The sequence below is a fragment of the Glycine soja genome, chromosome 10 (genome assembly GCF_004193775.1).
Source record: "Glycine soja cultivar W05 chromosome 10, ASM419377v2, whole genome shotgun sequence".
NCBI classification, from domain to species: Eukaryota; Viridiplantae; Streptophyta; class Magnoliopsida; order Fabales; family Fabaceae; genus Glycine; species Glycine soja.
Genome location: NC_041011.1, coordinates 12,473,476 through 12,495,145, shown reverse-complemented (window position 1 = coordinate 12,495,145; position 21,670 = coordinate 12,473,476). Strand labels below are relative to the sequence as shown.

Genomic DNA, 21,670 nt, shown 5'->3' with positions numbered 1-21,670 from the left:
TTGGCCCTGCAAGACAAAATAGAATAGCTCATATAAGTTGGATACCTAGCCCAGTTTGTTAAGAGGCTAGACAACCACCAAGTAGGAGCGAGACTCGAAGGACACCAAAAGGAGCAACATAGGAATCACGATGTAGACAGAAGAAGAGACAAAGCAGAAGATCGAAGAAGACAAAGACACAATCAACCAAGACACGATCGACAACCTCCACAAGAACAGGAACCTTCCCAACAAATAAGAGGGGTGATCAATACTATTGCGGGAGGATTCTCCTATGGAGGACAATCCAGCCAGTCCCACAAATGCCACCTCCAAGTCATCCTGGACATCGACATCAACTATGTCGATACACCATCACCACGAAGTCTTCCTTTTATCAATTTCACAGATAAAGACTTCAAGGGTATCAACCTCATCAATGAAGACGACCCCATGGTTGTCTCCATCATAATTGCCAACTTCATGGTGTCCAAGCTCCTCATCGACCAGGGTAGCTCCACTAATATTTTATATTGGAAGAAATTCTAGAGACTTGAAGTTTCACCTAACACCATCCAACCTTATGTCAGTCCACTCCTCGGCTTCACAGGGAAGCGAGTAAAGACCAAAGGTTATGTAGACCTTATGACTACCTTCGGTCAAGGCTCGCTCTCCATAAGCTTTACAATCAAGTATCTAATCATTGATGCAAATACCTCTTGTAGAAGCAAGCTTCATGATGAATCAAGATTGATTCAAGGAGTTTTGATGATAACAAAGATAATGACAGAAAGCTCAAAAGTCAAGATCACTTCGTGATAACAAAGATGATGACATTCAAGAATGAGTTCAAGATTGAGTCAAGAACACTTCAAAAGATTCAAGATTCAAGAATAATCAAGATCAAGATTCAAGACTCAAAGATTCAAGAATCAAGAGAAGACTTAATCAAGATAAGTATTAAAAGTTTTTCAAAACATTGAGTAGCACAAGAAGTTTTCACAAAATCATTACCAAAGAGTTTTACTCTCTGGTAATCGATTACCAGATTATAGTAATCGATTACCAATGCTTTAAAACGTTAAAATTTTCAAAATTCAAAATGAAGAGTCACATCTGTTGATGTGTAATCGATTACACCTTTATGGTAATTGATTACCAGTGACTGTTTTCGAAAAATTCATTTCCAAGAGTCACATTTCTTCAAGTGACTTGTTTCTGAAGATTCTTTCAAAAGTCATCAGGAATGGCCAAGAGTTACAAGTTTTAACTTGAGTCATCAGGAAACTATAAATATGTGACCTTGGCATGGAACAATCTCATTTTTTATTCATCTCAATCATCTTTCAATATTTTCTTTCATCTCTTTCAATAGTTTTTCTGTTTCATCTTCTCTTCATCTTTCTAAAAGTTTTTGTTCAAGACTTTCTCTTTCAAGAAAAGTTCTTTGTTCAAAAACTTGTGCTATTCATCTTTTTCATTCTCTTCTCCCTTTGCCAAAAAGAATTCGCCAAGGACTAACCGCCTGAATTCTTTTTGTGTCTCTCTTCTCCCTTTTCCAAAAGAACGAAGGACTAACCGCCTGAATTCTTTTGTGTCTCCCTTCTCCCTTGTCAAAGAATTCAAAATGACACAGTCTGAGAATTCTTTTGATTCTTCCCTTTCCCTAAAACAAAAGATTTCAAAGGACTAACCGCCTGAGAATTCTTTTGTTTCCCCATTCACTAAGTTTGAAAGGACTAACTGCCTGAGAACTTTGTCTTAACACATTGAAGGGTACATCCTTTGTGGTGCAAGTAGAGGGTACATCTACTTGGGTTGTTGACTGAGAACAAGAGAGGGTACATCTCTTGTGGATCAGTTCTAGTGGAGGGTACATCCACTAGGTTGTTCAAAGAGAACAAGGGAGGGTACATCCCTTGTGGATCTTTGCTTGTAAAAGAATTTTTACAAGGTTGAAAAGAAATCTCAAGGATCGCAGGTCGCTTGGGGACTGGATGTAGGCATGGGTTGTTGCTGAACCAGTATAAAAACTTTTGTGTGTTTGTCTCCTTCTTCCCTACTCTTTTAATTTCTGTTGTGCACTTTAATTCCCGCTTTTACTTTTGGTTAAGTTTATTTTCTATTCTTCATTTACTTAACAACATAGTAAAAGCCTTAGAAGAGTAAATTTTTAATTAGTAAAGGTTTAGGAATAATTAATTTAACCCCCCCCCTTCTTAATTATTCTGAGGCCACTTGATCCAACACCTCTTACTTTGCTTTGATTGGCAAGATGACGCTCAATGAGCTTGGAGCCATCATCTCCACACTGCATCTAAAGATGAAGATCCTTACCTTGATAGGAGAGATCGTGACTATCAAGGCAGATCAAAAGCAAGTACAATAATGCTACGTAGAAAGCTTAACGGTGGCACCTTATCCTCCCACAATGGAGCTTGCCAAACCTCACCCCACAGGGCTGAAGGTACTCAAGTCATAAGCGTGGAAGAAGGGCCTTCAATTCTATTGGACCAGCGACCTCAATAACTTAATAGGGATAGACTTAGAATGCAAAAGAAGCAACAATCAATTTAATAATGTTCTTTAAACATGAAAGAAAAAATTGATTGCAATAAAATAAATGAGATAAGGGAAGAGAGAATGCAAACACAGTTTTTATACTGGTTCGGCAAAGTCCGTGCCTACGTCTAGTACTCAAGCAATCCCACTTGAGATTTTCCACTCCCTTTGTAAAAATTCGTTTACAAAGTCTGAACCATATAGGGACAACCCATCCCTTGTGTTCAGGAATCATTACAACTTAAGAGACCCCCAGTCCCTTAATCAATCTCTTTGAATGAGAAGAAATAAAGAAGAATTCTCTCTTGAAGAGAAGGATATTATAATTGAAGTCCATGGAGAAACTCTTAATGGATTTGCAAGTGTTTGCCTAAGAGTTTCTTTTGAGAGAGCATTTGCCAATGAAGTTCTCTTGGAATCTCTTTCATTTCCTTTTGAGAGGATAAAACATTTTGAACAAGCAAAACTCTCTCATCAAAATTCATGCCCAAGTCACCTATTTATAGGCCTTTGATGGCCATTCACAAATCCAATCAAAAGATATGACTGTTGGTAGATTTTCTGAAAATTCTCCACTAGTAATCGATTACAATGTTTGTGTAATCGATTACACAATTATAATTTGAAGGGTCATGACTTTTGAATTTGAATTTTAGGAGTTTCGTTGCTGGTAATCGATTACAGACATATGGTAATCGATTACATGTTCAAAATTCAAATTCAAAACCCTTTTTCAACAGCTCTTTTTCATTCTTCCCTTCTGGTAATCGATTACACTTCCTGGTAATCAATTACTAGAGCCTTGCATGACTTTGAAACCCTTTTTTTTTAGGCAAGGCTTGATCTTTAGTGAATCTTTAAACAAGGCTTTGTTTGTTGAAGCAATCTTGAATTAATCTTGAAGCAAATGCTTATCCTTTGAAGCGGCCTTGTTTGATTCTTCTTTGGCATCATCAAAATTCATGTATTCATACATTCACAAATTCAAGCCTTGACCATCTACCAAGCAAGCCTTGACAAAAAATTCAATGTAGATCCGCGTGATGACACTTCTGACAGAGGCCTAAAGCCTATCGAAACCCAGGCAGTGCACGTAACTCAGTAGGAACCTCACTAGTCATGAGCGCAGACGCATCATTGATGTCCTACATAAGAACACAGACCTGCTCGTTTGACAACCATTTGACATGCTAGGTATCTACCCGGCATTATTGCCACAAGCTCGCCATCTGTCCCTAGGCTAAATTGGTATCACAGAAGAAAATTAAGATGTGAGAAGAATGACGCAAAGCTGTGAGAGAAGAAGTGGACAAGCTCCCTAATGCCATCTTCATTAGAGAAGTCAAATATTCCACCTGGACAAGCTGTGATGGAGCATTCGGGTTCCAGGTACTAAGCTTCCTAGATGCTTACTCTGGATACAACCAGATCAAGATGCACGCTCCAGATGAGAAGAAAACAACATTCATCACTGAAGATGTCAACTTTTGCTACAGGGTCATGCCCTTTGGCCTAAAAATTGCAGGTGCTACATACTAGAGATTGATGAACCAAATTTTCAAGCAACAAATCTGATGAAAAGTCGAGGTCTATGTCAACGACATGGTCGTCAAGTCTCATAGCATAGCCCAACACGTGGCAGACCTGGAAGAAGTCTTTGGAAAGCTCTACAAATGCAACAAAAAGGCCAATGGCAAATGGTGAATGTGCACAAACTACACTGATCTAAAAAAGGTGTGCCCCAAGGATGCATACCTTCTGCCCAGCATTGACAGGCTAGTTGATAGAGCGTTCGGGTTCCAGGTGCTAAGCTTCCTGGATGCTTACTCTGGATACAACCAGATCATGATGCACACTCTAAACGAGGAGAAAACAACATTCATCACTGAAGATGCCAACTTCTGCTACAGGGTCATGCCCTTTGGCCTAAAAAATGCAGGTGCTACATACTAGAGATTGATGAACCAAATTTTCAAGCAGCAGATCGGAGAAACATCGAGGTCTATGTCAACAACATGGTCGTCAAGTCTCATAGCATAGCCCAACACATGGCAAACCTCCAAGAATTCATTGGAGAGCTCTGCAAATACGACATGCACCTCAACCCTGAAAAATGTACTTTTAGGGTTGGCGAAGGCAAGTTCCTAGGCTTCATGATCACACATCAAGGAATAGAAGCCAACCTCAACAAATGCACTTCTTTCATGGAGATGCGTAGTCCTACTAACATCCAGGAAGTATAGAAGCTAAATGGAAGACCAACATCCATGTCTAGGTTTCTCCCCAAGCTCACTAAAAAAGCGAAGCCTTTCTACACATTATTCAACAAAACTGAGTCATTCTTGTGGGATGAAACTTGCGAAGAAGCTTTCGTAGCCTTCAAGAAGACCATTGCTACACCGCTGGTCTTGAGTCGACCCAGGCCAAGAATAGCCTTACTCCTATATCTCTTAGTAGCCGATGAAACCGTTAGCTCAACCCTTGTACACGAGGAAGGAAAGCACCAGCTCCCTATCTACTTCACCAGCTGCATACTTCATGAAGCTGAGAAGCGCTACCAAATTATAGAAAAGGTGTAGTCAAGATGAACTACCCCATCAAATAGGTTTTGTGAAAGCCTAAACTAACAAGGAGGATGGAGACCTAGTCCGTAGAACTTTTAGAGTTCAATATCCAGTACGAACCCTGCGGCCACATGAAGACATAGTTCATGGCAGACTTCCTGGCAAAATTTGTTGGGAACGACAAAACCACCCCTGATTGGTGGAGTCTCTATGTTGACAGCGCGTCTAACGTGAAGGGAAGAGGGGTAGGAATCATCCTCAAAGGTCTTAACAATGTCATCCTGGAGCAAGCCCTCAAGCTCAACATCAAAGCCTTAAACAATCAGGCCGAGTATGAGGCGCTCATTGCAGGTCTAAAACTAGCAAGAGATGTCGGGGCCAAAAAGCTACTATGCTACACAGACTCATAGCTTGTCCAAGGGCAGGTTGCCAAGGAGACAATGCTGCTCAAGTACTACCACATTGCCAAAACTCTCATTAAATACCAAGAGCAGTTAAATACCTACTAGTGGCAATCAATTACTTCACCAAGTGGATCGAGGCAAGATCACTGCAACAAATTACGGCCAATGAGGTGGAGAAGTTCACCAGGAAGTACCTCATATGCAGGTATGGCCTCCTGTACGCCATTGTCACCGACAACGACACCCAATTCAAAGCTCAGAACTATGAAGATTTCCTGATGACACTAGGTGTTAAGCACCTCATCACCTTTGTCAAACATCCCTAGACCAACTGTCAATCGGAGGCAACCAACAAAGTCATCCTTAAGACCCTATGTACTAGACTTGACAAGTCTAAGGGTCTATGAAAAGAGGAAATCCCTAGTATACTCTTGGCCTACCACCGTTCACCCTAGACAACAACCAATAAAACTCCTTACTGACTTATATATGGCATAGACACGACGATCCCTGTTGAAGTCGGGGAACCGTCAACAAGGAGACTGTTCTTCCAGCAACAATAAAATGAAGAAAACATGAAGGTAGAACTCGTGACAATAGATGAAGTCCAAGAAATGATCAGGATTAGAGAAGAAGCTACCAAGCTTCGAGCAGCAAGGAGATACAATACAAAGGTTCAACCATGATCCTTTCAACCCGACAACCTCGTATGGCGAGTCTAGACAACAGAGTGTATAGACTACATGAACTGGATGGTAAGGCGATTCCAAGAAAAGGGAACACTACCCACTCACATCCCTTCCTTTTTATGATTTTCTTGGGTCAACTTTACAGGGGCTTGTTAAACCCAAGGTTCGTCCTTGGTAAGTCTTCATGACATGTATGTTGGATCAAGTGGCCTCGGAATAATTAAGAAGGGGGGTTGAATTAATTATTAGTGAACCTTTACTAATTAAAAATCTATCCTTCTTAATGTTACTAGATTCAATTAGGCTTTTACTATAATGTTAAGAAAGTATAGAACAAAAATAGAAATAGAAACTTAACCAAAAGTAAAAGCGATAATTAAAGTGCACAGTGGAAATTAAAGAGTGTAGAGAAGAAGAAGACAAACACCAAGAGTGTTATACTGGTTCAGCAACAATCCGTGCCTACATCCAGTCCCAAGGCGACCTGCGATCCTTGAGATTTCTTTTCAACCTTGTAAAAACCTTTACAAGCAAAGATCCACAAGGGATGTACCCTCCCTTGTTCTCTTTGAACAACCAAGTGGATGTACCCTCCACTTGAACTGATCCACAAGAGATGTACCCTCTCTTGTTCTCAGTTACAACAACCCAAGTAGATGTACCCTCTACTTGTACCACAAAGGATGTATCCTCCAATGTGTTAAGACAAAGTTCTCAGGCAGTTAGTCCTTTGAAACTTTGTGAAGGGGAAACAAAAGATATCTAAGGCGGTTAGTCCTTTGAAATCTTTTGTTTAAGGGAAAGGGAAGAATCAAAAGAATTCTCAGACTGTGTCGTTTTGAATTCTTTGAAAAGGGAGAAGGGAGACAAAAGAATTCAGGCGATTAGTCCTTCGTTCTTTTGGAAAAGGGAGAAGAGAAACACAAAAAGAATTCAGGCGGTGAGTCCTTGGCGAATTCTTTTTGGCAAAGAAAGAAGAGAATGAAAAGATATAACACACTTTTGTTTTCTGTGAAAGAACAAGGTTTGGAAACCAAAAAACTCAGAAAGCTTTTGGCAAAGGAAGAAGAAGAAGAAGAAGAAGAAGTTCAAAAAGATGTTCAAAAAGATTCAAAGGTTGTTAAAGTATATCTTAAAAGTTATTGAAATGCAAGTCAAGGTCTTGCTTTTATAGACTCTTCATGTCTGGTCAAGAAAAACATTGGAAGAGCTATAACCTTGAGAAAAACCTGAAAACCATTGGAAGAGTTACATCTCTTGATTTTTATTCAAAACTTGTCACTGGTAATCGATTACCAAAACCATGTAATCGATTACACAAAGCATTTTATGAAAAGATGTGACTCTTCACAATTGAATTTGAATTTCAACGTTCAGATACTCTGGTAATCGATTACCAATATATTGTAATCGATTACACCATTTAAAAAACAATTGGAACGTTGCAAATTCAGTTAAAAGCTTTTGAAATCAAACTTTGCCACTGGTAATCGATTACAAGAAACTGGTAATCGATTACCAGAGAGTAAAAACTCTGGTAACTTAAAAAATTTTGAGAAAAACTCTTTTGAAAAACAAAATTGTGCTATGTTTGTTTTTTGAAAAATCTTTTCAATACTTCCCTTGTGAAGTCTTCTTGATTTCATCTCTTGAATCTTGAATTTATCTTCTCTTGAATCTTGAAATCAAACTTCTCTTGATTCTTGAATCTTCTTGATTTCTTCTCATGAAGCTTGAAATTAATCTTTGATCTTGAACTTGTTGACTCAATCTTGAAATCATTCTTTGGGATTTTTGTCATCATCTTTGTCATCATCAAAACTAATTGAATCAACTTGATTCATCATCATGAAGCTTGCTTCTACAATGTACATCACTGGTCGCAACTCCACAGGCTCGTCAAACCCAAGGCCCGCCCTTGGTGAATCTCACAAGTTGGTTCTCCAAATGCAAAACCTAAGGTACACCCTTGGAGAGTCCTATAGGGTCACATATTACATCTCCAGTATGTGCCGCTCCACGAGTGAGACATATGCAAGAGCACGACATTACGTCTCTAGGACGTACCATTCCATGAGTGACATGTATGTAAGAGCTCAACATTAAGTCTCCAAGATGTGCCACTCCATGAGTGACACATATGCAAGAGCACAACATTACGTCTCCAGTATGTGCCACTCCACGAGTGACACGTATGCAAGAACACGACATTACGTCTCTAGTACGTGCCACTTCACAAGTGCACATATGCAAGAGCATGACATTACGTCTCTAGTACATACCACTCCACGAGTGACACGTATGTAAGAGCACGACATTATGTCTTGAGTATGTGCCACTCCACGAGTGACACGTATACAAGAACAGGGCATTACATCTCCAGTATATGCCATTCCACGAGTGACATGTATGCAAGAGCACGGCATTACGTCTCTAATACGTGTCACTGCAAGAGTGGCACCTATGCAAGAGAACAACACCACATCTCCAGTAGATGCCACTCCATGAAGTGACACGTATGCAAGAGCATGAAACATGCGCTACACACATTGGGCTCACCAAAATCTAAGACGGACGCGTCTCTAGTCGATTCTCCAAAGGCTCGTCAAACCCAAGGTTCACCCTTGGTAAGTTTCATAGGTTCACAAAACCCAACGTCCATCCTTTGGAAGCCTCAACGCAGCTCTACAGGCTTGTCAAAACCCAGGGCAAACACGTCCTCTTCCAAGGCTCGTTAAACCCAAGGTTCACCTTTGGTAAACCCTTCTTTTTCTAAGTTCTATCTCCATAAGAACTCAAGGTACGCAAGGTCTACCCTTGACAATCATTCCTATTCCTAACTCTTATCTATGCAGGGATACAAGAACATAAAAAACCCAAGGTCTACCCTTGGTAAGCACTCGCACAAAACCCAAGGCACCCTCCTTGATCAGCTCACTCCTTAAGAACCATGACTACCACAATCAAAGGTCTAGGTTCCACAACATGAACTACCACCACAATGGTCGACAAGACCTTCAATCAGGTGAAAGTCATAGTTACTTCTCACAATCATCAGGGGAGAAACTCAATAGGCCAAGATGACCTATCACCAAACTGGTTGACAAGACCTTCAACCAAGTGCAAATCACACTAACTCCACACAAGCACCAGAGGAGAAGCTCCACAAAGAAGCACCACTACATGAGTGACAAGACCTTTAATCAGGTTGAAATCAAACCTAAGATTATTTCATCTACTACTTTACTTCACACAAGACCACCAAAGTCTTGCCTCCACATCGACAAGGTCTTGCTTCATTCATTATCAAATATTTCACTCTCACAGCTTATTCATACTACCACAAGTAATGGAGCATTACATAAACAAAGGCAACATACATAACATACACATAAGGCAAAATTCGTCAACAAAGGAAAATCATTTGCATTGAAGAAAATATAATAATTTTCATCATTGCAAGGCCTATGTGGCCAAAATCCAATAGTGAAGGAAAAAAGAAGATAAACAAATAAACAATAGCCTAAACATTGGCCCCAACATCCTACGCCTCCTCGCCAGCCTCTTCCTCAGCAGCAATATCTTCCTCGTCAAGCAGAACACCGTCCTTCACATCCTTGAAAGGGTCAAAAAGACCCAAGTCAAGGTCCTTGGTGAAGAACCTGACCTGCCTAATAGCCTTTTGAAAGCCCCTTTCATGCTACTCCACAGCCTTGTTGTTGTACATTATCATCTCCTCCTCAAGCTCCTGGTTGGTCTCCCTCTCTAGCCACCCACAGCTCGAACTCCTCTAGCCTGGACTTTGACTCTTTCAGCCAAGCCTCTAAATCAACAACAACCTTGGCAAGCTCATCCCTCTCTGCCGCAATGCCTTCCACCTTGCCAGCCAAGTCATTTTTCTCTTCCCGCAAGCCCTTGCAGTGTGCGGACAGTTCATCACCGTCCAACCTTGTGAAGAACAACTTGGGCAAGACACTACCAACCTTGGAAGAAATTTAGTGGTTTGACCTCACAACTTCAGGGAACGCGATGGTGGCGTTAGCTACCTTAGAGTGCTCTTGTCTATAAACCATGCAAGCAGTCTATTTGGTGACCTCCGTCTCGAAGGACAAAACCTTGCGCAGAGTCTCTTGGTGTCGTTGTCCATTCTCCTTCAAAATCGCCAAGCTTCTCAAGAGGAAGACTTTGGCAGAATTCATAGTGTTCTGCACCCCAACTGACTGGATGAGGTTTCTATCACAGGATGACACAAAGCCAGTTGGGGTCTTCTTCTTCGGTTTGTAATTTGCACCCCACAATGAATCGTACAAGTGATCCAAAGAGACATGGGGATGAGAAGATGAGGAAGGCGCCGCCACTGCCAACACAATAAAAGGTGGAACCGGTGGAGCCAAAGAAGGAAGAGGCGGCATCAAAGGAGCATTAGTGGTCTCCACACCAGCACTCAACAAGGGTGTGGCAACGTTGGAAGAAGATGTCGCAATAGAACCAACTGAAGTAGCCATCGCACCAACTCCAGTAGCAGGAGTGTCCTCCTAAAAAGGTATGACATGAGGAGGTGGAGGAGCAGGAGTAGCAACAACAATAACAGTGGAAGCAGGAGCCTCAACAACCCTTGGAGCCGGAGACACATCTTGCAAACTTGGAGGGTGACCCAAACCAAGTGTCAACCCTGTAGCTTGCCTTAGAGCTCAAAGGCTCAAAGGAGCCCTCAACTTCTTGCAGCCTGACACCCCAGTGTCATCATCTAGCTTCCTCTTAGTCAAAACATAGGAACGAGCACTGGGGGCGACCTTAACAATACCAACAATAGAGCCAATCTCATCAACAGGTTGACCCCTTTCTCCAATAACAGGGGGGACAGTAGATGGTGGCACAGTCCCATCAGTAGGTTCGACCTGCTTCATAAGGGGCTTGAATTGACTAGACAAGGTACAAAATTTATCGTCTAAGGCAACAAGAGGATCGCTTTCCAAAGGAACAAACAGAATGGCCCGTGCGTCCAATGAGGTCGATAGCTGTTCCAAAATAGCTTTGTCATCAACAAATCCTCGTCAAATGACTTGAACCTAATGGGGTCAGACTGCCAATAGAATGAGAAGCAGGTCTCCCCATCTCTGTGAAACATAAGTGGCAAACCATCAGCCACGACATCAGTAACCAGGACCTTGAAGAAATGATCCTTGAAGTAGCAAAAGTTGTTTGAGTCTAAATCAAACAGTTTATTGAACACACTGCTCAAGGACACCTAGCCAATCTTGCTAGTCAGCTTCATCCGAAAGAAAAATAGAAAGACTAGCACACTAGGTCGGATGTTAAAGAAGGGGCACAAAATCTCAAAGGCCATCATCATGGCCCGATTGTTCAGGTATAGTTGGGAAGGAGCCATATTCAAGTGCTCAAGAAGAGCACACTAAAAAGTGGTCAAGGGAAGAACGAGACCCAAGACCTCAAATAGACATCTATACATAAAAAAGAAGGAAGGATTGCCTGACGCGCCCTCAAGAAAGGGAGGTCATCACTCCCACAAGCCTGGACGACTATCTTGTAGGAGTCCTCAGGATTTTCCAGCTTCACCTAGTGTTGGAGAGCAGTGATACTTGCTGTAGAGGTGAGGGAGGACTTATACTTCAAAACATCGTCCCTTACCCACTCATAGCCAGCAACGACAGGGGGGACGATGGCGACCCAATGCTATGGCTACGTCGCACGCGGGGAGATGCCCTAACATCCCCATCGCTTGTCCTTACTCCCTTTGGAGTAGAAGGAGGGAGAATCACCATGATCGAGATAGACTCCCTGACCAGGGAAGCAACGAAAGGCCGCACCCTCCGTAGAGGTGGGAGGTTCCTCTACCAATATGGTGCGAAGCCCTCAACCTCTCTGAGGAATAGGATTCGCTATCAGAGGCACTACGACAAGTATCCACCGAGGAGGAACCACCAATGAAAATGACTTCTCGATCCATTAGGGCTTGAGAAGCTTGAGAGATCTTCAACTCTCACATCTGTCGAGGTTACCACTCTCGACACTGAACAACATGTGTCCATGCTTAAGGGCTCGATAAACTCATCACCTTTCTACATGTCAAGGCTACTACCCCGGACATCCGACAAACTCCCTTGATGTGAGACAACCTCTTTCGATACATCAGAGCTTAGAAGGCTTATGTACTATACAACATCCACCAAATACACGTGGCATCTTACGTGGCACTCCCAAACACATGTCAACCCTCCATGTTAGCCTTAGCATAGGAGCACAAACATCCAGCCCTTAGCAGCTGGGCTCCCCAACCAACAGGTTATCTCTGACCTCTAATTATTTGAATATATTGTCATCTTTTATCTCTTGGCAGGTATTGAATTATCTACAAAGTTACACATTATCCATAAGGTACAATTATCAACTAGCAATTATTTATAAGGTTACACATTATCTGTAAGTAATAATTATCTACTAGCTTTTATCTCTAAGCTATACATTATCTCTAACTTTATATATATGCCACCGACTATTATCTACAAGTTGTTAATTATTTGCAAGGGCTGTAACAACCCCTACAAACAAGGACCCACAGCTCCCTCTACACACTATAATTATCAGGTTCCCTCGTACTCTCTCGGCACCACAACACATGCTCTTCACTTACGAAGTCTCACCTGCTCTCATACGCATACTTTCTCATTTACTCTCCTAACTTATATACTTGAGCGTCAGAGTCATTTGTTTTGTAGGTCCCCCCTCTTGTCCTCCTAACAAAGGTCACTCTCCGTCCAGCGTGCGAAGTCCGGGAGCCCACCTTAGTCATGTCTACCCTGATGTGTGCCAGCTTTGGATTTTGGTAAGTACACAATATTAATATATTAATTTTTTTAATTGAAAAAAATTAGGGGGGGCTAAGATCCCCCTTATGCCAGTGTTGGTGTTAACATATATAGTTGGGATGAACTAGATTGACTATGAGTGTTTATAAAAAAGATAAATCATGCGAGAAATTTAAAACATAAATATTTTTTTGTCATTGAAACGTAAATATTAATGATGTGTTCAAATTTCACTATTAGAGTGTGTTTGGATAGAGAATTTTAGTTGAGGAAAGTAATTTATCAGAGAATTTGAATTTTAGTAATCTAGAATTCATTATTTGGATGTTTTTTTCGTGAAGAATTTAAAATTTTAGAATTTTAAACAACTAAAAATCTGGAATTTCAATTTTCTTCTAAAAGGTGAGAAATTGAAATTCTCTTCTTACAGTCTTCTTCAAGAAACAACGTTTGAGCTCGTAGAACATCAATCGGGTGTGAGCGTAGATGAACACGTATAACTAGCACACCAACCATATCTTCTTTTTTTCATTCATTTTTTTTCACCCTCATAATTTTAATTTTTTTATCTAATCACAAAATTTTGAAAATAAAAGAATTTCAATTGAAGTATTTGAAATTCTTAGAATTTAAAATTTCTCAGAATTTTAAATTTCCTCATCCAAACACACTCTTAATCTTTATTTCTTTTCTTCATTTTTTATGAGTTTAAATTTCCACTACATATAGTATATTAATGCCATTTAATAGTGATTATGCAATGTGTGTATGAGTATTCTGTTAACTGTTAAGGTATAATCGCATTTGAATCTTATTGTAATTTTTTCTTCTTTTTTGAGAGGGTAATTATTTCAAATAAGGATGCATGCACTACTAAAAAACTTGTTTTTTACGACGCACATTCTAAGACGGTTATACTAAGACCGCCTTAGAATGTGACGCGATGACATTTTTGTAATTAAAATTATTATATTTTATTTTTACGACGCACATTCTAAGACAGTCATGAAAAAATGTCTTAAAATATGACACGGTGGCATTTTCGTAATTAATGAAAACTTAAACTACGACGGGTTTCTTAAAGAACCGCCTTCATATTCGTTCATTTACTACTAACCCTAGCTAGCTTCAGTGGTTTCAATCTCAGGCATAAGGCTCTTGCGCCGCACCCCACTCCTCCCCTCCAAACCCATGTATGATGCTGCACCGCAATCCTTTCCTCCAAACCCTCCCTGCCACATAATAACCAAGCCTTCATCTTCTCCTTCCGCTCCAAACCTTCTTTTTTTCATTCCCATTCCCACTTTTTCTATTTCTTCAAATTTTCTCTCTTCCATCTTCTTCTTCTCAATCGTCATGTTGCCACGTGGTTCGAATCTCCACCGAGACCTTGGAAGTCTCGCCGCCGCCTCCGCCTCCGGGTTTCAACTTCCGCCCCTTCCAATAACTACACCAACCTGCGCTGGCTTCTTTCGCGATGTTCCACCAAGGAAGGTCGTCTTGTCGATCGAGGATTTCGGCAGTGGCGGAGATGGGAAAACATCCAACACCAAATCGTTTCGGAGGGCGATTCGGTACATGTAGCGCTTCCAGAACCGCGGTGGGGCCCAACTTAATATCCCCACCGGCAGTTTCAATCTCACAAGCAATTTCACGTTTTTTCTTCACCACGGTGCCGTTATTCTCGCCTCTCAGGTTCCAACTTTCTTTTATTTATTTTATATTTCTTTTGTTTTGTTTTTGAATTTACAAATTTATGCGTGTTTAAATTAATTTATTTTGTTTGAATAAAAAAATGATAATAATCGGCTGGGTTGACGAAGGAATACGTGGGTGCAGCTTCAGATTCACATGTGGTTCCGATTTGGGTTTTTTGTTAATGAAAAATTAAAATAAATTTACATATTTAACTGCTATTTCATTAATTTAAACTATTATGTGGTTTTGTAGGACAAAGTGGGATAGTGAATGGTCAAGGAAGGATGTGGTGGGAACTTTGGTGGAACAGAACATTGGAGCACACGAGAGGGCACCTCCTTGAACTAATCTACTCGGATAATGTTCTTATATCAAACCTCACCTTTCGAAATTCTCCTTTTTGGACCATCCATCCTGTTTATTGCAGGTTTGATCTTTTTGGCTATATATTTTTACTTCTATGACTTGTTTCATGGTTTAAATATTTATTTTTTGGAATGTGAACTTAGGAATGTACAATATTTTCATATTTGTTATAAGCTTTGAAAAATTATTCCTTAATATTGTTCAATTCCAAGAAAGTAGTAATCTCATGTTTTACTACTTCAATTTTTACTCAAATGATAAAGGGTAAATAAGAGGAAGGTCAACTTATTGAAGAAGCTGAACATAGCCCTACAAATCAAGCGAAAAATAAACTAGCTCTGCGGAAGTGTCGTGCGGAATTGATTACCAGCTTACAGCTATTGGGTGATTATGAGTCCTTACTGACACCACCTCAACTTGTTCTTGTGGAAGCCAATCAAGCTGCTGCCAAAGCTATTATGTTCTTATCATGAAACCCTGTTGGTAGTGGATGCTTCAAATATATGAGCACGAATGACATGCCGATGAAATGTTGTGAGTAAATTCTTATGTTGTGGTAATCGAAATCTGTAAAGTTCTTTTTTTCTGTAGCATTTGTACTTCTAATTGATATGTATCCTTTTTATAATTTTATTTTTAGGTTCTAACTGAGGCAGAGATAGGGTTAAACTGCTGGAGTGGACCAAAGTTAAAATAATCCAAGGAATCTATGGAAAGATAGAAAATCTGTTGGGCTGATAAATCTGTTGGACTAAAGTTAAACTACTGTGGTATTTAATCATTTTTTTATACGCCTGTGGCATTCAATCATATTTTCAAAATTTGGTCATAATGTAATGCTCTTTTTGCCTCTCTATTATTTACTTTTCATATAAGGCTATCTCATAAAAGTCTATTCATATGTTTGTTCTGAATCCCTATCTTTTATGTCTTTGGTGTGCAAGTGACACTTATTTTTATTTTTGTGTTCATTTTTTTTTTACTTGCAGCTGGAAACTTGCGACATCTAATTGTTGAGGCTTGTATTGCAAAAAAATTGCTTGATACATCAGCTTATTTATGGCTTGGCTATATATGTGAATACATGCAGCAATCAAATTCCTTGTAGCATTTCTAATCATGTGTCTGGCATGCATTGGTTAATGTCTTAGTTGCAACATGTTTCTCTTGGGGTTGGAGGGGAACTATGTACAGCTTCAGGGGGTGATTGCAGTCCCTAACTTTTGAAAACTTTAAAATATCCCCTCTTTTTTGTATGAATTTATCAATTTTTTTTCTGTTGAACTTTTCTGTTTTAGTTCTCTATTTCATTTCAGTTTCTGCCATTGCTTTTTGTTTGTAACTTCATAATTTTATCTGATTATAATAGGGGAGGAAAGGGTAATGGCCAGGGTGGCTCTGGAGCAAATGGGACTATAACTGGGAAGGCTTGCCCCAAAGGGTTGTACAGTACCCTTAGTGATCCTACTACCCAACTTGAGCAGGATTGCATCCATTAGAAGATACCTGATATCTTAAACCAAAAAAATTAAGCTTGTGAAATGTGAATTGACTTGATTTATGTTTGCTTACTGTTTATCTAGTTATGGTTTTTCTTTGCATATAGAATTTTGATATCACTCTTCTATATGGAACATGACTCACTAATAGCACTTGTAAAACTTGACAGATGTAGAAGTTCCAGGTGCCTGCATCATATTGATAGGCTTGTCCTATGCAGTGGCAGCAGTGAGTTGCTTCTCTAAAACAATTTATATTGTTATTATTACTACATTTTTAAATAAATGGTGATTAAAAGCACAATAAATTTTAATAAACTAGAAAAATATTATTCCATTATATATATTGTTCTTCTCTTGGCATCTGCAACTAGTTATAACGCACAATGAAGTGTACACAGATACTAGAATATTATACTTTTTTTTTATCCTTATATGTAAGATTTATTTTTGATATGAATTTCATACTTCATAATATATAGTTTCGTATCAATTCCAGTTTACTTATAATAGTAGTAACCGATGGGATACTGTAACTGGGATCACATAGAAAATAATTGTACATATAAAGAATAAATTATTTTTTAAGAACTAAATTAAAAATGAGTTTAGTATATATATATATATATATATATATATATATAATAAATGAACTTTTTTCTTTTTGCTTAATTAGATTGTTGGTACGTACCTTCTGTTCTTGCTATGAGAGAATGCATGGTTATCATTTTTTTCCTATGAAAATAGCTCACAGTTGCCTATAATTGTACAATTAAAATCAGAGTAAATAATAATTTTTTGTTTAAAAAGTTTATTTTATTGGTAAATGTTAGTTGGTTTTTATGTCTTTGGCTGGAACAAATATCATGCTTAAATTAGTTTTTAGCATAAGATATAGTTAGAGGCTTCAATAAGTATACATATACATATTATAGTATATTATAATAATATAGACTCACGTGGTTGACAAATGATTTGTCTTTTAGCGTCTTGAATCTCTACAAGTCTACATGATTAATGAACAACACACACAAGCTCAATATAAATAGCCCACATAATCGTTTAGAAGATTTGGCTCAAAATTTTAATATATATCTATATATGAAATATCAAGTGCAATAAGTAGTAATACCAACAAAAATGGGTAGCTAATAGTTTCTATTGAAAAGAAACATTAGCTAAGCAGCATAAAAGAAGATATACTTTTTTTTAGTAAATGAACACTTTAAAAGTGTAAGATAATTTAGTTCATAAAAAAACAAAAAATTCTAATTTAATTTTTGTATATATAAAAAAATGTGACAATTATATTCTCCCATTAAATTTTATGGGACCTAAATTGTAATGTTTAAAGATTAATTTGACCTATAAATTGTAAAATTTAAAAATTAATTTAACATTAAAATATACCACAAGAATATAATTGTCATACTTTAGTTTCAGATTACATTGCCACAGCTGGAGCAATCATGTCCATAAAAAATTTCAACAACCTCTTCAACAATAGTCATCAAAGATTAGGAGTTGCACTATATGGTGTTATCTGGCTACAAGTTTTACTGGGCATTTTTCGACCACAAAGGTAAAAACTACTGAATTCCCCTGTTATTGAGAAAATGTGTATCTGCCTACATGATTTTATTGGTTAGGAAATTTTATCCATGTTGACCTAAAATTGCAAGCTTAGATCATTGAATCATTTTATTAATTGGGATTTTTGTAGAAAAAATAATTTTTTCAAAAGAAGAGAATGCATAGGAGCTTGTTAAACTTTTATCCTTGGACATTATATGTAGACTTTTAGTGTCACAAAATTCAAATACCAACAACACCCCGATCTTAAGATAAAACTGGTAACATCCTTAAGTTCAGGTAATGAAAATAATATCCTTATTATCTTTATCTATACAACATCCTATAAATTTGAAACATAACAAAAATTCTTAAGAACTAGATTATTCATTTTCAAGCTGCAGACATTTAGGTATTTCAACATTATTGTCATTTAAACTAGATTATTCTTTCTAAGTATATATTGACATGAGGTAATCAACACTGGTGCATGCTTGCTTAGTTCTGATACATAATGGGATTGAGAGCTTTATAGTTTATTGAATTGATATCTTTATTTGTTTCCCTGTTTATTTAATTGCTTAGCTCTCTTTCATCCCTCTATTTTCCGGAAAAGAAAAAAAAACAGCTTGTTTAAATAGGAAATGACACTCATCTACAATTGAAATTTATTGATGTGAAATATGGCTACTAAATAAAGCCAAAATATGGCAATGTCCAAGTACTGCGGAATTTTTTATCTGAGGTCATATTAAAAGAAATGAGATTAGTTTCTAATGAATTGAGCTAGATATTTATATCTTGAGTAATTGAAAAGTATATTCCTGTGAATGTTGAGGAGGCACTTTCCTCAGCACATGAAAAGTAAATTTCTGTCTTGATATCCAATGATTTAGTCTGTGTGAATTCTGCTAGAAATGATGGTTTCAATTGCCTTCAATATTGGAAGTTCTAGAATATGATTTTACTGATTTTAATATTCAATTTCTTCTTCATAAATCATAATCCTAATATTTATCTACATGGCTCGTATTTACCTCTTTGGGATTTGCAGCCTGTAGGGGTTGTCGGTGCAATTACACCTTGGAACTTTCCCCTTGTTATAATTACTCGAAAGGTATCTTTAGTTTTGAATCTTCACTATCCTATATTTACCCATTTTCACTTTAAGTGTTTTTAGGAGTCAGGGAATAACAATCATTTTAAGAATATTTGTTTTCTAATATATCAAGTTGGTCCAGCCCTTGCATGTGGCTGTACAGTGGTCATCAAGCCCTCTGAACTTACACCTCTCACTGCTTTAGCTGTAGTGGAACTCTCCATTCAAGTTGGAATACCACCGGTAGTTTGGTGAACATACTTTTATGACTGTTCATTGCATATTTGGCTTACAGTTTCCATCATTTTCGGTTGTGATGTTTTGTAATTTAATAATTAAATTTATTAAATATTGTCATTGTAGTATGGCAATTGTACATCAACAGCTTGGTTGTGATGTTTATAGAAAGTTCATTCTGATATTTTAGTATGTAATCTACTGGGTGTTTATATCAAAAACTATGTTTGAACATATGCAGTTATTTTGGTTTCTTTGAATGTGTCTTTTAGTAACTTTAATGCTTTACTATAATATTTTGGAACTGTACAATGTACATATTATACATGTGAAGAGAAATACATAATAGCTGAAATTTGACCTGGGTTTATAAATTTTGCAAAAATAATAATAAAAAATCTTTATTCTACATCGGTTGAGTGATAAACGTTGTAAAAATTCTTCCAATTCTACATCGGTTGACCAAAGACCGATGTAGAAATCTTCCCATTTCCTCTCATGCTACATCGGTTGAATGATAAACGATGTAAAAAATCTTCCAATTCTACATCAGTTGACTGATAATTGATATAGAAACCTTCACATTCCTATCGATTTTACATCGGTTGACTGATAACCGATGTAGAAATCTACCCATTCAACATCGGTTTCACCTTTAGAATCGATGTAGAAAACTCACATTATACATCGGTTGTAACTACACAACCGATGTAGAACAGTCGTCCTTCAAAGACGGTCCTTCAATCGATGTTGTTATTCAACGACACTATGTTACTACTACACGTCATAACCGATGTAAAAAGGTCATTAGAACCGATGTAGAAAGCCTTTTTTTTAGTAGTGATGTAATCTTTCTATATCTAATTCACGTTTAGAGTATAAATAAAAGTAAAAATGATTCAGTAAAAAAAAGTAAAAATGATTTGTATTAGCTTTGAAATCTTTTTATAGTTCTTTCAAAATTTTGACTATAACATTGAATAGTAAGAGGATTATTTTTATGGGCAAAGAATAAATTCGAATCATCATATATGAATATGAAAAATTTAATGTTATACAACTATTTTAAAAAGTCATGACATTTTAAAAAGACTCAGTTGACTAGTGTGTTTTAATATTAATCATTCATATATATATATATATATATATATATATATATGCATTTAATATTTTTGAACAAAAAAAAAATTATATTTTAGATTTATAATAAATTATTTATGTTGTAATATATTATTATTTTTAATTATTAAATTTATTTTAAAAAGATATTCAAATTCAAGTTAGAACTAGAGATATTAAAAATGATAGATTGAAAGAGATATGTTAAGTTAAATTGTCCACATGATACTAAAAGTATAAGATGATTATGAGTAATTTTTTTTATGGTTTTACAGTATATAAAAAATACAAACTAAGGGCTTGATTGGGATGATTGCGAGTTTTTTTATTTTTTATTTTCAAATGCAATTAAAAAAAGTGGTTGACAAAAATGAAGCTTAAATGATTTTTAGTTTATTTTTAAAACACTTTAAATTCATTTTAAAAAAATAAAAAATACTTTTTGAATTTGATTTTTAGTTTTAAAAAAGTACATATTTGATAATGACCATTTTCGCTATCAACACCATTGCCACCACTAATGTCACCTCCACGACTTTTTTACCCAAAAAGAAATTTACACAAATAATACAATCCAAAAATTATTTACCTCAATGATATAAAATATTGTGCATGTTGAAAAATCAATTCCCTAGGAATCGATCTCTCACTTGCACATGCTTTTTTTCGCTTGGAATCGATTTCTTAACTACTTTTTTTTTTTATGTTTTCTACATTACGTGCCCTTTTATTTTTTTAAACCTAGATAAGAAAACGATTCCTGGGGAACCAATATCTTAACTGTATTTTTTATTTTTTTTATATTTCCTTTTTAAAATTTTTGTTTTTCTATTTTTTTTATTTTTTTATTAATTGTATATATTAATCTGTTTGCACATATAAAAATATTATTTTGCATATGTTGTTGTTAATTTTTTGCATTTTTTTGTTTATTCATTTTTTCAAGAGTGAAAACCTTTTGTATTTTCATTTTCTTTGGTTAGTAAAATAGATAATTAATCAACAACTTAATTGATCTTAAAAATTAATTTTTATTTTTCATATGTTGTTAATTA

General features: G+C 37.1%; 1 long non-coding RNA gene across 1 annotated transcript; it reads left to right on the top strand.

The window, feature by feature from the left end:
* The first annotated feature begins 14,156 nt into the window (after window positions 1–14,156).
* On the top strand, window positions 14,157–18,376 carry LOC114369482. The gene is made up of 5 exons (XR_003657643.1): window positions 14,157–14,720; window positions 14,976–15,150; window positions 15,353–15,623; window positions 15,730–16,817; window positions 18,026–18,376. It is a non-coding gene; the product is annotated as an uncharacterized LOC114369482 (long non-coding RNA).
* The last annotated feature ends 3,294 nt before the right edge of the window (window positions 18,377–21,670 follow it).